Source organism: Myiozetetes cayanensis, unplaced genomic scaffold (genome assembly GCF_022539395.1).
Source record: "Myiozetetes cayanensis isolate MyiCay16 unplaced genomic scaffold, myiCay2020 scf4, whole genome shotgun sequence".
NCBI lineage: Eukaryota > Metazoa > Chordata > Aves > Passeriformes > Tyrannidae > Myiozetetes > Myiozetetes cayanensis.
In genome coordinates this window covers 45,331,766-45,354,518 of record NW_026087631.1, presented here as the reverse complement: position 1 = coordinate 45,354,518, position 22,753 = coordinate 45,331,766, and the positions used below count along the sequence as shown (strand labels likewise).

General features: G+C 40.0%; 1 long non-coding RNA gene across 1 annotated transcript; it reads right to left on the bottom strand.

The window, feature by feature from the left end:
- Positions 1–2,701: 2,701 nt before the first annotated feature.
- Positions 2,702–20,932, bottom strand: LOC126647585 (uncharacterized). Its single transcript, XR_007630625.1, has 3 exons — positions 20,870–20,932; positions 5,563–5,605; positions 2,702–2,992 (listed from the first exon to the last, which is right to left on the bottom strand). It is a non-coding gene; the product is annotated as an uncharacterized LOC126647585 (long non-coding RNA).
- Positions 20,933–22,753: the final 1,821 nt, after the last annotated feature.

Genomic DNA, 22,753 nt, shown 5'->3' with positions numbered 1-22,753 from the left:
AAGTAATCTCTAATGACTGGATGTTATATTAACACAGCTACACACATATTTCCTGAGGATTTATACCATACAAGGTCATTTCTCATATTCGTGGTTAATCCAGAATAAAGTCAGAAAACAACTTGGCTTTTTCTGACAAACATTCAACAAATTCTATAGTCATATCAGTTGCAGCTTTCTGGGTATATTGATCCTCATTCATCATAGCTCTGCACACAGATGTAGATACACATATTTTAGTGTTCACAATCAACTCAAACATTAATATACAAACTTATTCTGGACTGAAATTAGGCATGCTAAATTCATTTTAAGGACTGTGTTTGCTTTTTATATTTAAAATACAGTCTGATTTCAGCTCATTAATTCTTTTCTGATTATAATTTTTACCCATTATGGGTCACATTCTACTTTTTTCATAGAGCACAGCATCAAACTTCAGAATTAAAAGCAGGTGCAAGTGTAAGACTTTGGCCAGGCCCTAAACATATTAATTAGGGTCAAATTTTTGGAAAAGCCACATGAATCTCTAACCTGAACTTAAGTGCTTTCCAACACAATCCATTCTATTATTCTGTGCAAATCTGGCCCAACAGTACTGTGTACAGGGTAAACTACCAGTCCAAATATCAGTCACTGAATGATTCTTCAAACCTTGAGAACATGTTTTTTGCTGAGGAAAATACTGTATGCTTAAAATGACAAGAGAGTTGCAGTCAAAGCCTTCCCCTAATCTCTCCAAGACTTCTTTCCCTACACTTCTCGTAAGTGTGGGGCCACCCAGACAGAAGGCAAGGCTAGATCCCACAATCCGGGAGCATGCACCATGCCAAGCAGGGCCAGTACAGGAGCCCAGACAACATTGTATCATCTAAGCCTGAGTCTGTCTGTCTTCTGTGAAAATGATGTCTGAACATCATTTTCACAAGGGTCAGTAACCTCTGTGGGAATGGTGGAAGTTAATGTTTTCCCTCTGTTCCCCAATTATTGTCCAGCTAATGATTAAAGAAATGCCTGGGAAAGAAAGAAAAGATGATGGTTTCAATCCCTAGGGACTGATGTGAACCTACAGCCATTTTCTGGGTGGTGCTGCTTTAGGTGGGATTAAAATTGTAGATTTGCAGTAAAAAAACATAAAGTTCACTTTGGTTTTGATATTGCTTTTTTATTAACTGCCCATGACAGAATAAGACAGAAATATTTTAAATCCAGAAAATACTCACATAACAATGATTTTCAGTCTCTTTTCTCCAGGGTTGGTAATGCTTGATACAGCATAGCACAATTCAGCAGATATAAAACATCCCTGATATCATAATCAGAAAAACTCTCAACTGAAGAATTAAGAGGTGATAAAAAGCATACAGTGTTCATATGTCAGCAAAAGGACCATATTTTATAGTTTATTGCAAGGTCAGGTTTTTGTTGGGTTATGGGAAGGGGTGTTTGGTTTCCTTCTGAAAAATGACCTGATAGGAAATATAGACAGGCAGCTATCAATGCAAAGCACAGCACTGTGAGGGGCTTGCACAGGAAATGAACTCCCATTCAGCCAGACCAAATACACACATCCACACGGATCTTAAAGAAGTTAGACTATGTGGGAAGTGAAGTTGTTTCTTGTGATTCCTGGCTTTCTGGTATAAAATGCTACTTAATTCCACACATGTATGTGTACATGCATGGAGGGAGAGAGAAATTTATCCTTGTGCAAATCCTCCTGGTAGGCCTATTTCTACAGAATAAGCAGATATGTATGTGAGGCTTAATCTATTAAGAAAGACAAACCTCAGTTGAAGGGTATTCAACAGAGATGTCATGGATACTTGTCAGTCACATTTCACTTATAACCAATCAATTCCTTTTCCCTTGGTCTCTCTCTACCTGTAATCTCTAATTATCTGACAAATCTCTTTTCATTGATGCCACTTCAGTTTGGACGATGATCTATTTCAGACAGCTTTTAAAAATCTCTCATATATAAGGCTTTTTCAACATTTATTTTACATGGCAAAATGAGAAATACTTTGTATTTTTTGTATCTCATAAATTATTTCATATGATTATTATATGATTTGACCCCATGAACAATTCAAAGAATTACCAGTGCATCTCCCACAGTACAGTGAAAACACTTGAAAGTACATACAGTTCACATGTGTGATATCAGGGTATATTTCTTGACCTACACAGATTTAGCCCAGAACTGACAGTAAAATAATCTAAAGTTATTCAAAAGTAAAGTCTCAGATTCTGATATATTATTCTGGTATCAGTCAGAAAAAAAAATCTACTCTGATTATAAATGCATATATTTTTGAGACCATATGACAGCAATGATATCCTGTCTCGTAAGCACAAACAGCTCAGTGTGTCAGAAAGCAAAGATAAAAGTTACTGGCACTAAATACTTCAGTATTGGGATTTAGTGGTCAGTTGAAAGCACCTAAGATGTGATCCTTAAAGTTCAACTGTCTTTACTTTGCATGCAGATAATTACTGGCACTGATGGCAGCCTTACAATAGATTAAGGAATGTGTTGCTCATAAACATTTATTTGTTGATACATACTATTACGTCAGAGAGGCAGCCATGGGGAGATCTGTCCCAGATCCCACTAAAGCTCAATAGCCCTGGAGCGGATATGTTCTTAGCCAGAGAAAGGAGCCAGCTCATGGAAGGTAGAAATTGCAATTCTCATTACTGGATGCAAAGATCAGAAAAAATTTCTGTATAGTCTGGAGGAGAGGAGACTGAGGGTAGAACTTGTAGCAGTCTACAGTGAGGGAAAGTGGAGAGGCAGGCACTGATCTCTTCTCTCTGGTGACCAATGACAGGACCCAAGGGAACTGCATGAAGCTGGGTCAGAGGAGGCTGGATATTAGGAAAAGATTCTTCACCCAGAGGGTTGCCGGGCACTGAAACAGGCTCCCCAGGGAAGTGATCACAACACCAAGCCTGACAGAGTTCAGTAAGTGTTTGGACAAACCCTCTAGGAGAAAAAGAGCACAGAATAGGTTAACATCCACAGCACTGTACTGTAGGAATCCATTAGGCAGCAGGGTCAGTGTTGTATAAGGTTTGGCTTTCTTCATCCTACCTCTCCCAGTCCTATATCTTGGTTACCTTTGTAGCCACACCTGTTTCATACTGGTGATGCCCTGGTACTTTGCAAAAAAGTAATCACTTTATTTCAGATACCATGAAATGAAAACCAAAAAAGCACACTTCCTGTGGGCAAGAAGGACTGCATGGGACACAGAGGACACTAGGGTCAAAAGCTATGTAGCACAAACATGGCTAGTCAGGCATTCTCCAGCTGTGCTTTATTCACAAGCATAGACGTAGTCTGAGAAGAAGCCAAGCCAAAGCAGACCTGCTAGGTCACTGATACCGACTCCAGGCAAGCGTTGGGTAAAGTCAACACGAAACTGTTCACAGATGATGAAGGATAACAGGCACAAACTGGGAAGCATTACAAAGATGGTCATGATGACAGTGATCATGCAGTATGGCAGTAACAGACAAAAAATTATACACCAGTATCTCCAATAATCTTTACATTTAATCTATTGTTCACGAAAGGTGAAAAAGAGGTAAGTAGCTGATTGGGATTTTTTTTTTTTTAATTGTCTGTTTTCCGTGTTTACTTTGCTGTTTTCCAGCTAGGTCAAATAGCTGTCTCAACAGAGAGAATAGTTCACTTGGTGCAAAACTCACAGCCATTTTACTTTTCTTATCTCTGACATACTGTGTCTTTATCAGTAGAACTATGTAGATAATGAACCTATATCAAATGTAACCTTACCTAAAATATGTCATCTGTTTTATGTCAAAGTTGGCTGATTTACACCTTTGATCTTTCAGTTAGAGCATCCTGGCCAGCATTTTTAATAACTCACACTAGGCAGAATAAAGTCTGTGTCTGATAAAACAGGGGGGTAATCATTAATCTGTTTCCAAACAAACAGTGAGTTATAACAGCTCTTTAATCTAAAGATGATAGATCCTGAGCTGGAACCAAACATCTAAATGCCAGCCAAGTTCAGTGAAAAGCGAATACAGTGTATATGTCTGTGACATAGTTATTTTGTGATCTACAAGAAGTCATTCACTGTGTTGGAAGTATTCGAGTGAGACATCTATTCGTGATCAATTGGTGCACTTGCTATATGTTCTTCCCTTTTGAAAGACTCACTCTTTTTCTCTATTTATAAAGTTTCTTTCTTTATCTATTCAGTTATCTCAATGTCCTTCCAGGAACTTCAGCCTATTAATTAAAAGCAGATGGGCTGTCTTTCAGTACTGTAATCACTAGAGTATTTGAGATTACTCACTGGAGCACGCATGCCACCAGCCTGTATTTATGTATGCGAATGTGCAAGCTGTTAATGCCTTAATGGGTAAGTTCAGAAGGTACTGTGAATGAGGAGAATATATTGAGGTGAAAATTAAAAAATAGCAGTTTTATGGACTTGGGAGGCATTTCAGGATTTGCCCAACCACGATTAGATAAACTAAATATTCTCTTTCATGATGACTTTCATGGAATTCTTTGAAGACAGTAAATGAGCAGCAGCTCATGACAATCAGAAGAGGATTAGAGAATGCCAGCAAAATTCAATAAATATTCTGTTTAAAAGTTGAAGAATTACATATATGTAATTCCAATGCTTTGTTACCAACATTACAATAAGATAAAAAAATTACACTAAAACCACTCATTAAATAAAGAAATTACAGAAAAAAAATCTGCAGTGAGTGTTCTTATTCTAAAGGAGAATCAAAATGTTTGGTAACTTGGTGCTTTGTTAGTACAAGGGATGTACGTACAAGGTGGTGTGTCAGTCACCAAGGCCAATGATGAAATTAAGTATGACATCTAGACCAATGCACTTTTTGTCATTCTGCAAGTAGCACACTTCATATCTCATTTGTAATACCAAGACACAGTACACACTTAAAAACCAAATGAAAGCAGATTTCAAGAAATGTAATCATGACACATTGCAATTTATAAAAGCCTTGGCAAAAAAAAGCACCCAAAGAACTGAGGTCACCTTCAGACCTAGGGTATCTTATGAACTAAAGGCAAGCTTTCAGATTAGCCTTATTGGCCTTTCAGAACTGGTGACTTCAGCTTCATTTTTGCAAGTTTCTACATCTTCACTTTCTCAAAAGCCAAACCACAGATGAAATTGCTTTAGATCCACCTGGTATGCTTTTCTTTATAGGTGCTCCAAACATATTGAATGCCAGTTAACTTATCAAGCCATTGTGCACTAAACAATTTATTGAGTGAAGTTACAGATATACCTTCTTTCATCACCCCCCAAATCAGGGAAGAACAGAAAGCACAAACAAAGATGTACAGAACTTGGCAGGAAAACAGCAATATAAACATGTTATATGGACACACTGAGGTTGTCAGTGGTATCTAGCAAAATCTAGTCCAATAAACATTTTGATAAAATAGACTGCTAGCATAAGGCACAGAAGAAACATGAAATATTTCTGTATGATGATGAGAGTGCATCACAATAAGCTTACTAGCAGACCTACCAGTAAAGCAGAAGTAAGCAATCTGGTTTTGGTATGCCTTCAGCTGATTTAAAAAAATAAAATAAATAATAAATAAATAAATAAATTTTAAAAAAAGAAATCTGAAGTCATTTTTCAGTGAAAAGCATAATACTGTAATTATAAAGACCATATTTATTATAAATACTAAGAACATGTGCCAAAAATGTGACCAAATTATGCAACTGACCAAACTTTGAAAGCAGTTCCAAGGTTAGCCTGAGATGACTTTTTTGTTTCGCATGGCAACAAATGGATTACTGATGTTGTGGACTTGTCTTCGTGTATTGAGGTTCTTGAACTTACTGAATTTGTGACGAAGCAAAAAGTATAGTATAAAAGTGAAGTATATATAGGAGTTGGAAGAAATACTTCCAGAGAGAGAGGGTTATCTTGGCTTGGATTGCAAGGTAAATGTAAGGTAACTTTTATCAAGCTGTTCTGGGAATTCACAAAGACTTTGCAGGAGCTGCTTGCATTTTGCATGTGACTTCAATGATTACAGAAAACATGCCTTCAAGTGTGTTAATCTTTCCAGTAATCTTAACCTTGCTCAACTGATTTAATTTAATTGAAAGGCAAACCTGTATTTCCCATCTTCATGGATTCTTTTATCACACAAACTGGAACAGCACAGGATTGAAACATGTTCAAGCAAAAGTCTGTATAAATAGAAGACATCTTTCTGTTTCAGTGGACCTGGATAACGTCACTGTAATTTGACAGCAGTTTTGAAATAATTTAAAAATCTGACATCATACCAATGTCAGTTCTCAAAAATTCCCATAGAAGTTTGTAGGATCCATGTCTTAGTGCAAGAGTGTGTGGAAATACCAACACTGTGAGTGACCCTGGAGGACCACCGGTGTTTTAGTGCTGACAGTTCAGAACAGCCTGATTTCATTTCACCTTGAAGCCATGCAAAACAAGCACATGAACTCTTCCCATTTTCTCCAGGTGTATTTCAATTTCATATATTTCTCCTGTCCTACATGTTAAGAATGCCATTCATCTGACCTGCTTTTCACATTTGCTTCAGGATGAGATTAACTATGTGCTAGCAACACCTGTTTTCGCTGTGAGGGACTCCAGAGTCACTAACTCAGAAACTGGTATCTTCAGTGCAAATACATATCCATAGCATAGGTTAGTCAATTCTAAGTGCAAGGACATACTTATTCTGAAACAAATAGGATTACAAGCTACGCAATGCAATCTCTTCCTTCTAGGATCTCAGTCCAAAACCAATGCATGTTTACAGGAGGAAAACTCCACCTATGGAATATATTCTGGAAAGATTCTTAGAAAAGATAACAAAATGGTAGAATGCTTTCTTGCATCAAATTAATGATAGCAGTCAGTTATTTACCATGAGAAAAATTTGAGAGACAGAATAAATTAGCTGAGCTCTATGTTTGTTTGTCTGCACAGTGTCATATACCATCATCATTCACCAACAAGTAACCTTCATGAAATACAACATGACTGACTTAAAATGGCATGCTACAGTCATTTTTGAATTAATTAAAATAGAAACTTTTGAAAAATACCACCTGACAATCCTTTCACGACTTTCCTAGATATTGTTTAACAGTCTGATCTGTGTAGAATACTTTACCTAGAGCTATAATAAAAGGAAGGAAAATATTTTTTCCCATAATGGATTTGTAAAATTATCAAAAATAAAAAATCCCACAGACTAAAGAGAAGGTATTGAAACTTGGTATTTTAATGTTTCTTGATACTAAAGTACTGCCCTGGGTATGTAGGATGCTACCATTTCACACATCATCTCATGTACTGGGGGATCCTAAACCAGACAGTGACTGCTTTCTGATGGAACTGAGGTTCTCATGCCAAACTTCTTCTGAACGCGTTTTTAATTATTGATTAAAACTTGTTTGAGCTATCTCTAGCAAACAGAAACTTGGATCAGGTAGCAAGGAATCAGACAATGTGTACTAAAAATTTAGCAGATGCCCTGCAAGCACATCACAATCTCCTGACCCCTTGACCATATTTTTTTTTCTCATTGTTATTTAGTAATGTGGATTTGTTTTCCAGGATTCCTCCCCTTTTGCCTACATGCACAGGAAGCAGTCAGAACTGCCTGCAGACAGCCTGCTCCTTTTCAGACTGCTATTAGGTCCAGAGATCAAGGGTACATTTCAGCCACAAAGTGCTGTGTGCCAAACCCAGGGTGCCTAGGGTTAGCCAACTTTTCATTTTGGGTAAAATGGTGTCAGTGGTGCTCTGCTGGTTTGCAGCATCTGAGGATCTGTTCTGCTGTGCTGCCACTGTTTGGTCAGGAGGAATGATAAATGCATATCCCCTTGAAATAAAATCAATTTGGTGACTAAAACAGATCTACCAGGAGGACCAGACTGACATCTTGTCATTTATTAGTTCCAGACATGGATCTATATTTGCCCTATGGGATCTTGCACTGGGAGAGCCTGATTTAGTAGAACATTTTAATTACAACACATGTCCAGTCCATTAAGCTGATCTTTCTTTCTGTGACTGCCTCAGAAAGCAGCTGGTCTACGACTTCAGTCTCCTTCTGTGCAATATTAAGTAATATTAGTCATGTTCTCAACAGCTACTGGAAAAGTTGTGCTCAGTCAGGAAGAGCCTTCAGGTAGGTATCAGATATTTTATGAGGGGTCTACACATGAGGTTGTTTTATTAATTTAAATATGGGGTTGTTTCACAAATACAGTTTTGGCACTTTTTCAGGAATGGTGGCTTACAATGTCTTCAATTTCCATAGTCATGAAGGGAAAAGGGAAAACCTCCATAAAAACTCTTTCAGTATTAGAAGAGCCACAGTAGCCAGATAATGTATTTTTGCTGAGATATGAGTGTTTGGACTCTCCTAGATCAGCACACAAGAGATGACTCAATGAACGGAGTTACTGCTGTCCATGGCTTGCAGGATTCTCACACTCATTGTGCTGAAACTGGTGTGCCAGTGAAGCACCAAGCAAATACCACTTCTCTGCATTCACCTTGTATGGGACAGTGACTCTCCCTTCTTCCTTCCTTCTCTCCCTCACTCTTCTTCTTTCCTTCCCTCTTCCTGTTCCGCAAAACAATCTTCAAAAAGGCACATATAAAAGCTGTGGCACACATCAGAAGAAGTGAAGGAGTCGTAGCAGGTGTTGAGCATAAGAGTACCATCTGGGGCAATCTAATGCCAGTCCAAATAGTCTCCTCCACAACTGCTCAGAAGGGTGGGATGCCATAGTTACTCAGGGTCAAGCAGGCAGAAACAAAAGCAGAAGCTCTGGGTCAAGCCTGCAGATTCTTACAAGAGCCAGTAAGATTGAGCTATGCTATTAATTACTAAGCAGTATTAATCCAAGTGAGTGCCAGCTCACATTCTTTCTCTAATTACTTTCGTTAATGTATCATGACATCTTAAAATTGCCCTTGACTCTATGTGAGCCATATTCCAAAAACATGGCACAACCCACATCAGTAAACACAGGAAAAGTATTGCCCCTCCCTACCTGAGGTCAAATTAAGCTAAAATATTTCTCACCTTCCTCAGAAAAAAGCTGAAAAGACCCAAGGCCACCAGTATATACTGATATTCAAGCACCTCTCAAAGCCTACTGCATGAGACTCTTCAGGTTATAATCAACATTTGAAAGGCTTCCAAGAAACAGATGCAATTCAGTCCAGGCTTCACATCTGCAATTTTGTTTGTTAAATGCACTCATTATTAACTCATCTGTATTCTCTATCAGCTGCAACTCCTGGGGGAACTTAAGGATTTTCAGCTCAAAAATATGGATACTGCTAAAGGTTTCTCCAGCAATGATCAACTGAAATGCACACATTTTGTGGCTGGCTATGCTGTGACAGACTAACTAAGAAAACAACTGTAAATTGCATTAATATAAGAATGCATTTGATTCTGAAACTACTCTTTCACTGGAAAAGTAACTACAAATCAGCACATATTTTTTTAATTATAATTTTTAAGGTATCTCACATGCTCAAACTGAAATATGGTGAAGATCTACAATCAGACTTTAAATAACTGGGAGGTGATGAGGCTCACTCTTTTCTGTTATTTCAGGTTATTTTTAGTAATGTAGTTTTGTAGTTTTCATTAGGTAAGTTTTTATCAGGTTCTCTGGAGACAGAGAAATGCTAAGCAACCAATTTGCACTTGTAGTTACTTGTTACTCATGACATTGCATCATACAGCAGAGGATTTATCCAGAACTGGTGATGAGTGACATGACCTCCCCGCCATGAATGCCATGCCTGGTAACACTGTTGGTCATTCATAGTGTATCTTCAGGGTCCAAAGCTCGTATTTCAGGAAAAAAAAAGAACAGACATGCATTTCCTGTATGCCATGAGTGAGATTTTAAAAAACATATTCTATAACTTCCTCTCAAGTGAATGTACAACTCAAAATGATATCAGTGGGAGAAGAGTGAGCTCCAAATTCAATTGGCCACAGCTGCATTTAAGTTTCTAACCTTTTGTATTTGTAATTCCCATGTTTGTAATACTGAGAGGAAAATATTGCTGTAATATTATGAGCACAAAAGCTACAAGGCTCTTACATGTTTTTATTTTCATGTATGTTGCATATTTGAGGCCAGCAGCTAATGGTAAAATTACACCCATCGTACATAGTCACAGTCCATATCTTTAACAGTAAGCTCTCAGTGTTAGTTCTTAAGATGCTAAGGAAAACAAAGGATATGCTGTCTTATGTGGAAGGGATAAAACTCAAGTGCTACAAATTATTTTTGCCTTTTATATTCCAAAACCATAACATGGTTTGCAAGATCTATATGCAGGTTTGTTCTGAGGTTTTGTATTCAGGTACTGGCATCACAAAGCCAGTACTCTGTTACTAACCATTATGATTTTTGATCTAGTAATATGTAGGAGTCAATGGCAAAGGGAGCATTGTATGAATAAGCTCTATACAGATGTGTGCTCCTAGGTAGGCCCTGCTTTTTTAAACAGTCTGTTGATTGAACACAGTAACATCTCAGATCCTCTTGTGTCATGTCTAAACTAGATCCAAATGCCAGTGCTAGGCTTAAAAATATTGGCCACTCTCCTGAAAAGTATGCTTTATCACAGACTATAGACATTAGAAAATAAATGATGGGAAAGACCTACGATATCATGTTATCCCATGAGCATAGGGTTGTTCTGGACAGATATATGTCAGGTAGCTTTCTTCTTTCTACTTGAAATGACTCTCAGGCTTTCATTAGAGTCTTTTACAGTCTAATTTATCTTACTGTCATGACATCTATCTGGATATTCAGCCTACATTTTACTATATTTTGTTTTATCCCACAGTTTTGAATTGTTGTCCTTCCTTCTAAGCAAAGTATCAGGACTTCTTTGTGTTCTGTTTTCAAGTGAAGTGCAAAGAATTCTGGACTTATGTAGACAGAAAATGTAAGTGGGACTCAAGTGCATCCAATTGAAACTCTCCAAAGATGACAGTGCCCAGCATCATGCAAATATCTCCACCTCAGAACTATTCAGAGCAAGAAATTAATTAGCTCTTTTCTAGTATTTCTTAAAAATAAACTTTCTCATTGTAATTTTTTTAACTGCAGTCTGCCCACATTATCTATCCAAATTGAATAAATACACTTGAATAGCAATTGAATAGCAGTTTAACAGACATTATTACTCCTATAAAAGTATGTCTGTCATGCATTTTTCCTGTTCCTATCTTTTAATAGACTGGTTTAAAAAGCACTTCTATTCTAACACTCATGTTTGTACTGTCATATATCCTGCACCATCCTACCTCCAGTCTCGGTCTCACACAGTCACTTGTCCTCCAAAACATTCTGTTTCATGAACCCACATGCTGTTCAGAAAAAGTCTAGTAGACAACCCCCATAATTAACAAGTGTTATCTAATTAATCTTATTAGGGAGCATAATCCTGATTAAAACGTCCAGGTGACAAATATTTAATAGGATGAGAAAAACGTGGATCCAAAGAAAATCTTCATTTTCAATTGTCCTCAAATAATAAAATACTGTGTTCTACTTCTGAAGGCTTTTTACAAATAGATTGTCTAAAAAGAAACAGTAGACATCACAATAGTTTTTAGGGAACTGCACCATCAATTGCATTCCAAATAAGCATATCACAACAAACATCAATTGTACATATATATTAGGTTGGCCACTATGTATGTGGGTGTAAATGTGTGCAGGGATGGGGGTATATACATATATTCAAACATACGTATATGTTTGAATATATTGCTGTGTTTATGCAATGCTTAGCATCCAATAGAGAGAAATACAGATAGGAACACCAAATCAGTTGCATCTTTTGTACAAGTAGAAGAACCAAAGAATGGAATGCTGTATCCCAAAAAACAACTTCTATACCCTATCCCCTTCTCCTCTTGTCACTCTGGCTCTTACTTTTTTTGGCATTCTGAACACACACTCTCTACTGCACAATGTATGGCCCAGAGACTTCTGGAGCTATATTTGCTCCACCTCTGATAACAACTCTGTGAAATACTGTCTTCCCTGCTCAAAGTAAAACATGGCAGCAGACTGCAATAGAAATGGCCTTACTATAAGCCACAGTTTGCAAGTGTTTGCTGAGCAACTTTAAGCTTTCTAACCTCTTTACAGTCTAAGAACATTATTGTCTCTCCTCTCTTGAGTACCCTACTACTAAAAGAAAAGTAAACCTGCTATAAGATACTTAAGAAGCCTTTCTGGCTTCATGACAAATACTGCTGGCAGGTATTTTGTACTATAAGCTCTGTCTGCTATATTTAATCTGTTTTAGTAATTACTGGTCTGATTTCATTGCTTCTGGAGCTCCACTGATTCAGCAGCAGATCGTTCTATAGAAATTTATCCCCCAAGTTTAAGTGGCTGCTGTACGTGCTCTGGCTCAGCTCTGTATTGACAATGTTTTCCTTAGAAAACGGCACAGAAATACCTGCATCCTATTAGCTCTGATACATGGGCACTTATTCTAGGAAGTTTTTTCATAATTTCATTCCATTTATTTAATTTCATGGTGCTCAGCTGGAAAATCTGAGCAAGAAAATGCATTTTTTCTACTGGAAGAATTCACCATTTTGCTGTTCTTCACCGTGGCAGATATCCACCAAACTCAAAATATCTGCACTAGCTACTGGCTTAAGTAACATCTGCATAAAAGGAACTAGACCCAGAAATTTGGAGAAATGTAGATCCCTATGCACCACTGATAGAGTTTCTACACTTGAAAGCACCTGCTGCTCATGGTTGTTGGGTAAGACACTCATGCAGATGCCTACTTGTCTCATAAAAATTGGAGATCCTGTAGTATCTTTGAAGATAAAGGTCCACAGTGACTTTAGCATCATGTAACTTTCTTGTAGAATTTTGATGGAGTGATTTTACATAGCCCCACCTCAGGTGAGTTATAAATCTGCCATGGATTATGCAGGGCTCACTACAGCCATAGAGTGGATTGGAGAGGCTGCACAGCTGCTCCCCTTCCGCGTGACATGAAGTATGTTCCTTTAGGAGGAGCAGGGACAGTCTCCTGACCCCTCCCCACCATCCACTAGCAAATCCCCTCCTGGATTAAGCAAGTTCAGCAAAAGGTTGTCTGTTATCTGGCTTTATTTCGTACAGATTTCCTTTTTTTTTTTTCCACTGCGTCTGAGCCCTCTGCAGTATCTTCTTGGTGAACTTCTATAATCTGTTTTAGCTTCCAGCTAAAGACAGGCAAAGGCCCTAGAGTGTGTTTGTGTGAAAATACAATGTGTTGTGAATGTCTGTGTCTGCATGCGTATGGTTTTGCAAATCTCGGTAGGAAAATGACTGTTAATTATTTATTGTCCTTTTTGTTTGAATGGTCATCTACAAGCATTATGTATAACACAAAATGCTAAAATGCTTTCTGAGATTGTAAAGCTCCAGCCTTGATTGCATAGATTTAAATCCCTGCAGTGTCAGCATTGTCCTAAAAGATTTATGCGTACTTATCACTTTTGGGGGGAAAGCAAGTACCATAAAACCCTCAGAAAAGTAGCTAATGAGTGGTAATTTATAAAAGCAGAATAACAGAAGCCAGATAAAAAATCTCACTCATTTATAGAGAGAGTCATGACATCTTCATAATTTGCAAACACAACAATTTCATATTCATGCAGCTGCCCAGACAGTTGTGGATTATAACCTCAAAAGTCACCAGTTGTGAAATAGAAAAAATAATTGCAAAGGACTTTCTTTACTATTAAGTCAACTTGAATGTTAGCGCAAAGAAATCAGCATACATTTTCTCATACTTAAAAAAATCTTGGCCTATTGCATAAGACTCACATTTTCAAAAAATCAAAGTACTTATATTTACTTATATGCGGCCCTATCAACTCCTGATAATGTTATAACAAATAGCTTAGGATGTACAAACTGCCAAAGTGACTCCAGACACTTTGAAAGAGAAAGAAGCTATACAACAGGTGAAAGTGCCATAATTTCAAAATATTTCAATAACAGAATGTGCTCAAAGAACTTTAAAATACTTCTTCCTTAACTCAGTCATACAGCACATCACAAAACCATTTTTGGAGTCTCGCGTGTTTTTTTCAATGTTGTTGGAGTTGTTTCGCAAAGCGCCCAGAAGGGAAGAAGGGATGGGTCTGTAGGTTAGTGCCAAGGTTAGTGGAAAAACAGCTGTAACCACTCCTATGCACTTCTCACCACACCTTGCCTTCCTGCTGCCGTGCACTGCAGGGTTGCCTGAAGGCTGGCTGGGTGAGCCCTGCCTGCACCAGCAGCTGCTCCAAGACAGCAGGGCAACACGTGGTATGGAGTCCAGGGGCACTATGGGGATGTGTTCTCATCCTACCCACCAGCCATCAGCAAGTACAGCAGGCCTGAAGAGGAGTGAGGAAGGAGCAAAATCAAAAGCCACACAGTCTGATAGTGAGGAAAAACAGAATTAATGAGGGCACGGGCAATTCTTGCTTCCCTGTATATTTTCCCCTGCTGTCCTGAATTTGCTGTAGACACCTCATCTATGCAAAAGAGCTCAGGCAGGCACAAAACTACAACTGATTCTATAGCCCCATCACAAAAATCACACTTCAGCACAGCCCCAGGCTGACACTCAGGATGAGGGTAAGCCCAGAGGCAGGGAAGCTTGCTGGGAGGTGTAGGAAACCTGGCCAACTAAGAAGCCATACTGGCCTCAGGGTGCTACACAGCCATGCATCGGTCACAGGCACAGACCCTCCCTGCCACCTGACAGCTGCCAGTCCACCTGCAGTCACTGGAGTGCCCAGGCCAGGCTGGACCTGTAAACATGGCATTGCCACCACTGACAGTTTCTGCCATGAAAGCTGTCTTCTAAACCAGCTGAGATGAAGCAGTCATTTCCCCACAAGCTATGTCTCCAAAGAAGCTGTGCATGTTCCCTTAGCTAATGCCTGTTTTCACTATATTCTAGGATTTTTTTTTTTCCTGTAGCTTGACTAAGCAGACCGAAAAACATTTCCCTCTCTATAAGAAACATCTGAAGTAAAGCAATTTCACCAGGAAGAACTATGCTCGTTTAACCTTTGGGGAGACATGCTTAGCATGGGTTCCACAGGGCAGGGACAAAGCCATGGGGTTTTGTCCATCACCAACTGTGCCGTGGAAAACCTGGTATGAGACACAGCTCTGCGCTGCACTCCAGGCCATGTGTCACAGCACCCTGTGTGGGTGCTGCATCCCTTTCAGCTGCAGCACCTCATTTTGTCCACTCTTGTGTTCCTGTTCCTGCACCACAATCTTCATGTGTAATCCATTAATTACTCATGACCAACATATCTGGAGATTTCAGTTATATTTGTAGAGCAAGAGTTCCTCTTGGTACTTACTTTTCCCATGCATACAAATGAGATATTGTGGACAGACAGATTAAGCACACACAGAGTTTTCAAGTGGTTCCAAAGAGCTTCCAGTTTCTCTTGCCAGTTAATGTATACACATATTTTAAGGCTGTGCTTTGACCCACTTGGATGGTTTTCTAATCTCAGCAAAGGTCCTACAAAGTTCAAAAAATACTTCATATGAAAGCCACTTGTCAGCAGCAAAATATGTTTTCTAAATTTCTGTTGCACACTCATTCTACAGATCACAGTGAGAAATGAGCAAACTTTACAACAGCCCTCCTGCAAACACCCACTCCAGCATTTAAAACCGTATCAGTTCTGTGTACAAACCTTTTGCTTTCTATAAATAACCAATGAATATTATTACAATATTATTATCTCCCGTAAACTGAAACGGCAGAGCCTGTGCGGGCAGACTTGCAGCAGAACACAACGCTCTTCCAATTTAGTATTTAATCAGTGAGGCCATCCTTGCTCCAAGACCAGGATATCAAGTGACCCAGCACTCACCTGCCATGGCCATTTGGAAGCCCTTTGATAGTCCCACAACTGCAAGCCAGATGTGTGACCCTGCTATGGCATTCCAAGTGTTCTCTACAATACACTTGACCTCACTGACTTTTCCTAACCTTTTTATGTCTTCTCTAGGTATACTGGAAAATCTTGGGACCTCAAACCCTTTTAAGGTTGGGTTTCAGTCCTACATGACACCATGGGAGCACAGTGTCTGCTTAGCCCTCCCAATACCATCATAATTTCATCATAATTATATAGTAATTGTGCAGGGGAAGGAGGCATCCATAAACAGGTCTTCTAAGTCTGGGAACTATTCTGGCTACAGCAAAGCAATGATAAATGCTGCTGCAATCCAGAGACCTGATGGGCTGCAAATCTGATGCACCTTGGACTATCAGAAGAGTGTAAGTCTTCTAAAGGATCATGTTGTTTAGCTTGGTGTGTTTGGCTTTCTTCTGAACCTGCCTCAGTTAACCTGCTTGAGTTAAGTAGCACTCAGCTGCTTAACTTCAAATTCTGTCAGTGAGTGCACTACATATGGTGAGATACTGGTTAAATGTTTGTGGGTTTGTTTGACTTTCATTGGCACATAATTAAATTGCCCCTTCTATGTAAGTGTAACAATGCCAAACCACAGACTTATGTGTTCCATCACTACTAATGCACTTGTCACCTTGCAAACGTGAAGTAAAGCTCATAATCTGGGATAAGATATCACAAGGGGTCCCAGGTATGCCAGGAATGCAGGATTAAATCCCTTGTGCCATAATTTATAGCTTGCATGTTACTGACACCTTTTTTGTGTGTTTCTCATATCTGGAGCTTTGACATAGTTTGGCAATGAAATGTAAAATATTGCTAATCAAAGACTTTATTTAATACCTTCAACTATCCCAAATAAAAAAAGAATTCATCAGCTCATTCACTCCATATTACACACCTCACTGTTATCACACTAAAGAGAGTCAGAGGAGCAGCTTTTGATGCAATATTATGCAGCTGCATTACTTATCTGTTTACATCTGGACTACCCTGGCCATTGCTGAAGCTGCACAAGTAACATTCTGCCACAAGTCATTGCATTGTACTTACTTTTGCCTGCATGTGATGGAGTTAATATACAGTAGAAAAATGATCAGCAGTTGAAAAAGTAAACTGCTTTCAGGTTGTAGTTGTAAATAGAAAAATGACACAAGTCAATAACAAGACATAAATGGAGGAAGCAAAAAGTTATTCTTCTGGCACTGTGTAAATTCTGATGGTCACCTTCATAATGTCATCTGCCATCGCAACGTGACCCCACCAAAACACTTTTGTCGATGTTACTACTTTCTCCAGCAACCACTTGTCTTATGTGTAAATCTGATTTGTCACTGACTGCAGCCATGCCTTGACAACTTCCTCACTGTGCCAGTCAACTTCCCTGCGCCATGCTACCTCCCCAGTCCAGTGGTAAGTTGTCAGGATAAGGGCTGTAAGCAATGTTGGGGTTTTCACAGGTCAGACAGGAGGGGGCAGCAGCCCAAGGACATAAACTTAGCCCTGGTACAGAAACATCCACTATATTATATGAAGATGCAATCATTAAAAAGAACACAACACAAAGACACAGGTGGGCAATTTAGTCTTATTATTGTCCTCTGATTTCTGCATTAAGAGGCAGAGAAAGAAATTCAGAGAAACAGGACTAGAAGGAAGGCATGCAGTTCCATGGCTTGCTACGGAAAAAAATATAAAGTGTGGCTGACTGATATCAGTATATTGTAAGCATTAATAAGGAACAGAGGAGATCTTCATGATATAATAATCCTACAACACCATAAATAGATTTCTGTTGTTTCTACAACCCCAGCTAATTGAACTGGATGCTTCACATCTGGCTTTCACATAATATAAAAGTGTTCAAAAGCAGGGGATGAAATAGGGATTTTTTTTAAGCTGTTCCTCTAAGAATTTACTTCTCACTTAGATTTCCTGTTCCCTGTCTAGTTGTGCCTGTTTGGATTTGTTACACTGCCAGTGTCATCCATGTGTCCCATTGCAGAGTTTGAACACAGCCATCCGTATAGCAGGTAGTGCTCCCAGAGCAGCTGACACTCCCTCACCAGCCCAATCTTGTGTGTACCATAGGAAAACTGGTACAGCAATCATACAAAAGCAGAATGGTGCAAATAGGCTTCCAAAGACATTCAGACATCCACTGGGTGTTATTGCTCCGGATCCAGTACAAAGATGAGTTGGTCTGGCTGTCCTAGCAAAATCTCAATTTCCACTGCATACATCCTCATCCACTGGCAACAAGCCCTTCTCCTGAGGCAATGCTACAATGGGTGATTTTCTCCCTTTGCTTTTAACTTACACCAGTCACTCTGTTTTGTCTTTTTGATCCATTCTCCTCAATATTGTTTCCAATCCACCTGTAATTTGCTATCTATATTTAAATTCCTAGCTTTCCTTGTTTAAGATAGAGCATTTTGGAGTCAAAGGGGTAAAGACACATGTTAAGCTTTTCCTGTATTTTACCAATGCAAACCTACTATCACAAAGGTTTACATCAAGGCTCTCAGAGCTTCACATTCATAGATGATTAGTCATGCTCTGTATTGTTATGTGATATGTGGAATGGGACTTCATTAATTTTGAGGCATTCTTAACACACTACATAATGTCAGAGATTACTGGTTCCCCACAAATGAACTTTTCTTTCAGTGCTTAAAAGGATTTAATGGAAAGCAATGTAAGTGTTCTCTACTCTACTCAAGAGTTGCTCCTGCTGGTTCAGGGAGCCAAGTGCTGATCCTAGCCCACCACCTTCTGGAACTCTGCAGCATCACAGCCTTGGAGACCACACTGCAAGATATTAAAAGGGCAGGAGACCAGGGGAGTGCTCAGACAAAATGTCACTCACTGCACACTGGTCCTGTAAGTCACCAGACAGCTGCTGGTGAGCGCTATTGGTCAGACATTGTGATGACCAGGACAGGTAAACTTTTGATCTGACCTGGAACAGATACTTGCCTTTCTTTCTTTAAGTTATCCTGTAGAACAAACAATAACAGGGTATTTTTAAAATAAATTTAAAAGTGAGGGTTTGCAAAGAAATTTCTCGTTAATAGAGTAAAACTACGAAAGTGACATGCCCCACCTCTGGCTCCTTGGTGTCTCAGACAGGGTGTGTACCCAGGACAGATACACCTGAGCTGTGACTCTCCTGACTCAGCAGGTCTCCACACCCACCCCATCTGCTCCTCCACGGGCACATCTGGCTCAAGCACTGCGACTGGCTCACCAAACCAGCCTTACACCATGCCAGAGGCACTGAATGCAGGTTTAGACCTGGAATATCATAAGGAAGTCTTTGGAGGGTAACAAGAAGCATGGTAAGGGCAGTAAACTCACTGAGAGACTCCCCACTCCTTCTGAAGTGGGCACAGCAATCACACTTAGAAAAAAAAAAAATAAGTTTGGGTTCATTAATTACAAACAGATTATCATTTGGGAAAACAATACCCATAAACCCAGTAACTGTTTAACAGCCCTACTCTAGTTACAGAATTGACTTTAAGGCATATTGGCTTGTTACTAAATTTGTTTCACAGGTTGCTACTGATATCCCAATAAATCATACCATAAGAGATGCCCTTATCCCATTGAAGTCAAGAGCAAAAGGTCATACTGACTGAGCAGAGGATGTATTTGGCCTTATAAAGCATGGAGCAAAGTAGAGTAGGTCCTCACTCTGTCTTATATTCCATGTGGGAATCTCTAATATGTGTTGTGACTTTATTCTCCTTTCTCCAGTCACTGTTTATCTGCTGACATTTCGAGGGAGGTTTTGTTCATTTGGGTGCATCCCAAATCAGTCCCAACCAGTAAGCACAGCTGACTTTTTCTGCCTGGCTAGTGGTCTGACTTCTTCACACATCTGAGTTTGGTGCTAACATTCCAAACATTGCAGATGGAGCTCCAAATTCGATGAAGAGTTAGTTTATGTATAGCATGATATGTCAAATACAATCCAATTATTACTAATAGATTCATTAGAAACCAGAAGTGAAGCCTGATGGTATCCCTCTGTTAATTTTGCCTTCAATTCCCTAGATTGCATGCTTGCCAAGCAATACTGAGGGTGTGAACAGTCAGGCTTGTGATGAAAGCCTGAAGAAAGGGAAGCACTTCACCACTGGAGCTGCTACCTCTGCAGTAGTGACTGCTGGCAGTGCTCCTTACAGACGAGGGCACTGCTGCTCCAGGCACCGTGCAAGGGAAAAGGCTTATCCTTCCTCTAATGCACTGACTGTGTCATTGCATCCAAGGAATGCAAAACCCTTGCCCACTTGCCAGTGTCCTCTGCAGGGGCAGCAGAAGAGAAGATCTGTAAGCTGAGTCTGTTCATGATGGCACAGAGCAGGAGCTGTCAGCAGGAAGCACCAAAGAGCTCTCAGTCGCTGTATTGCCAGTCTTCAGCCCTGCTCTGCAGCCGAGTAAACAATATTTACATAGCATTTGAATACATGTTTCACTCACTCCCTGTGACTTCACTGCAACTTTTACTTTCACCCAGTGAACAACAATTAGAAGGAGAAGGAGAGTTTACTACCCTGTATACAGCAAAACACTGATACACAGCAAATGTGGGCAAACAAACATGAAAATAAAATTAAAAAAAGCTCTGTGTTTCTGCTACTCTCTCTTCTTCACTTTTCAGTACCTGGGCTTTCTTCCCCTCTCCTCCCCCACAAAAAATCCCCCAAAAAAATAAGTGCTGCTGACAGCATAAAAAGTCAATTTGCTGAAATTAAAGAATAATGTAAATTAACAACATTAAAGCTACCATTTTTATTTACTGCCTATACTAACCTCTAATACTTTTGTTGCTTTGTTGACCTTAGCCAGGGTTGCTTTCATAGCCACTTGAGCTGAAGATGTCCTGAGGAATTTGGAGGTATTTCCTTCTTCTAAAGAGGCAAGATAGAGAAGTCAGTGACTTAAGCCCAACTCCTCAATCAGCTTTTCTGGCAGCCTCTGAGTTGTGGTATGTCTACCACAGCCAAGGCACAGAACCGTATTCACCTGGTGCTTGCATCTACATGGGAGAAGGTGTTTTGCTAAAGCATTGGCCTTGCTTCCCTTCTGATGGATGTAGAGGGAAGAAGTTGTCAGGTCTTAAACACAACTCTGTGTCTGTGGGCTGTGGACACCTGTCTCAGAGGAAGTGCCTAATTTGCTGTAGCTGAAGGCCAGCTGATGCCTGGTAAATGTGCTGTAGCCAATTTGTCCACATGTGGGACCCACAAGCCATCAGCTGCCAGGTGTTCCTCCCCCGATTTCCGTGGCTGCATACCTGCAGTGCACCTCATCCCCAGGCTAATGCACTGCAAGAGAGACTGAACTAGTATTCTCCAAGGTCCGCTGCCTTCATTTCAGGAGCCGAATAAAAATATGAGGACCTGGTAATAGCAAATGGGCAGGTAAAATTCTGAGTATTTAACTGACTGGCTTAAGTAGAGGACAGTGGACCACCTGTGTAACCTGCACTGTAGCAGTGCCCAGGCTCAGAAATCCTGTGTACACAGAGGATACAGGGCCTCTGGTCATATCTTTCACAGATCACCGGGGTGATGAATTGCAGTTCAAAATTCCTGACCAGAGACACTGGTCAGGAGACACTGATGTCTCCAGTGTCTCCTCCATGAAGTCAGCAGCCATGGCAGGGTTTTAGACTGGATGGACTGGACTTCCTCTGCCAGGGCCACAACCGGAGCCACCCTCCTGGCAAGGAGATGCCAGTTAGGAGCCGACAATCTGCACAACCAAGACTCTGCTCCCAGACTGCACAGACAGCACTTGCCACATGGTGGGTCCCTCCTCAATGTAAACAGGTTTGCCTGAGCCAAAGCAAACCACAAAACGAAAGCAGTAGGGAAAAGAAGAACAGCCAGTGTCTGGCTTCACAGTCCTCCTGCATGCCGCTCCACAGTTAAGGACCTTTGAGTACATCACACTGCCACAATTCGGAAAATTTCAGTGTTCATTTCAAGCTGTTGAGGCTGTGTTGCTTCCTGGACCATACTATCTTCTCTCAAACACATAGTTGGTGTTTATGTTCAGGAACAGGTGCTTGGTTGTGAATGAGCTCCAGATACAACTCCTACAGTGTCCACGTGTATGTTGTCACTAGCATCTGCAGTAGTCACAGGAATTAGTCAAAACACCAGAACAGAATAAATACAATCAGTAAAGTGTAGGGGCTTCCTAAGCTGACCAAACATAGGCACAGCTTTAGTGTAGGTCCTACCTTCACTTTTGGGCCAAAAGTATATTGCCTTTCCTAATTTTCATATATTACTTTGCCCTATTTAGCAGTAATGATGTGTCTCTTTCAGTGCACCAGTGCTAAGTGACTTTTTTATATTCCTCCCATCCATCAGTCACTAGGCACTGCTGGCCATCTACTCCCCCAGGTAAATTCCAAGTTAGCCCATTTAATATTATTTCTTCCACAGAAATAACGTAGCAAAAAGCAAAGCTGACCAGGGTCCCCTTCCCTTTACAATACAGAGTCTGAGTTCTCAACCTGGAAAGGCAGAGGCCCAGTCAAAAAAAAGCATTCCCTGTTGTTTAAAACCAGCTGGCAACTCAGCCCTACACAGCCACTCACTTCCCACAGTGGGATAGGAGAGAGAACTGGAGGAGTGAATGAACTCATGGGTTGAGATAGTTTAACAGGGAAAGCAAAAGCTG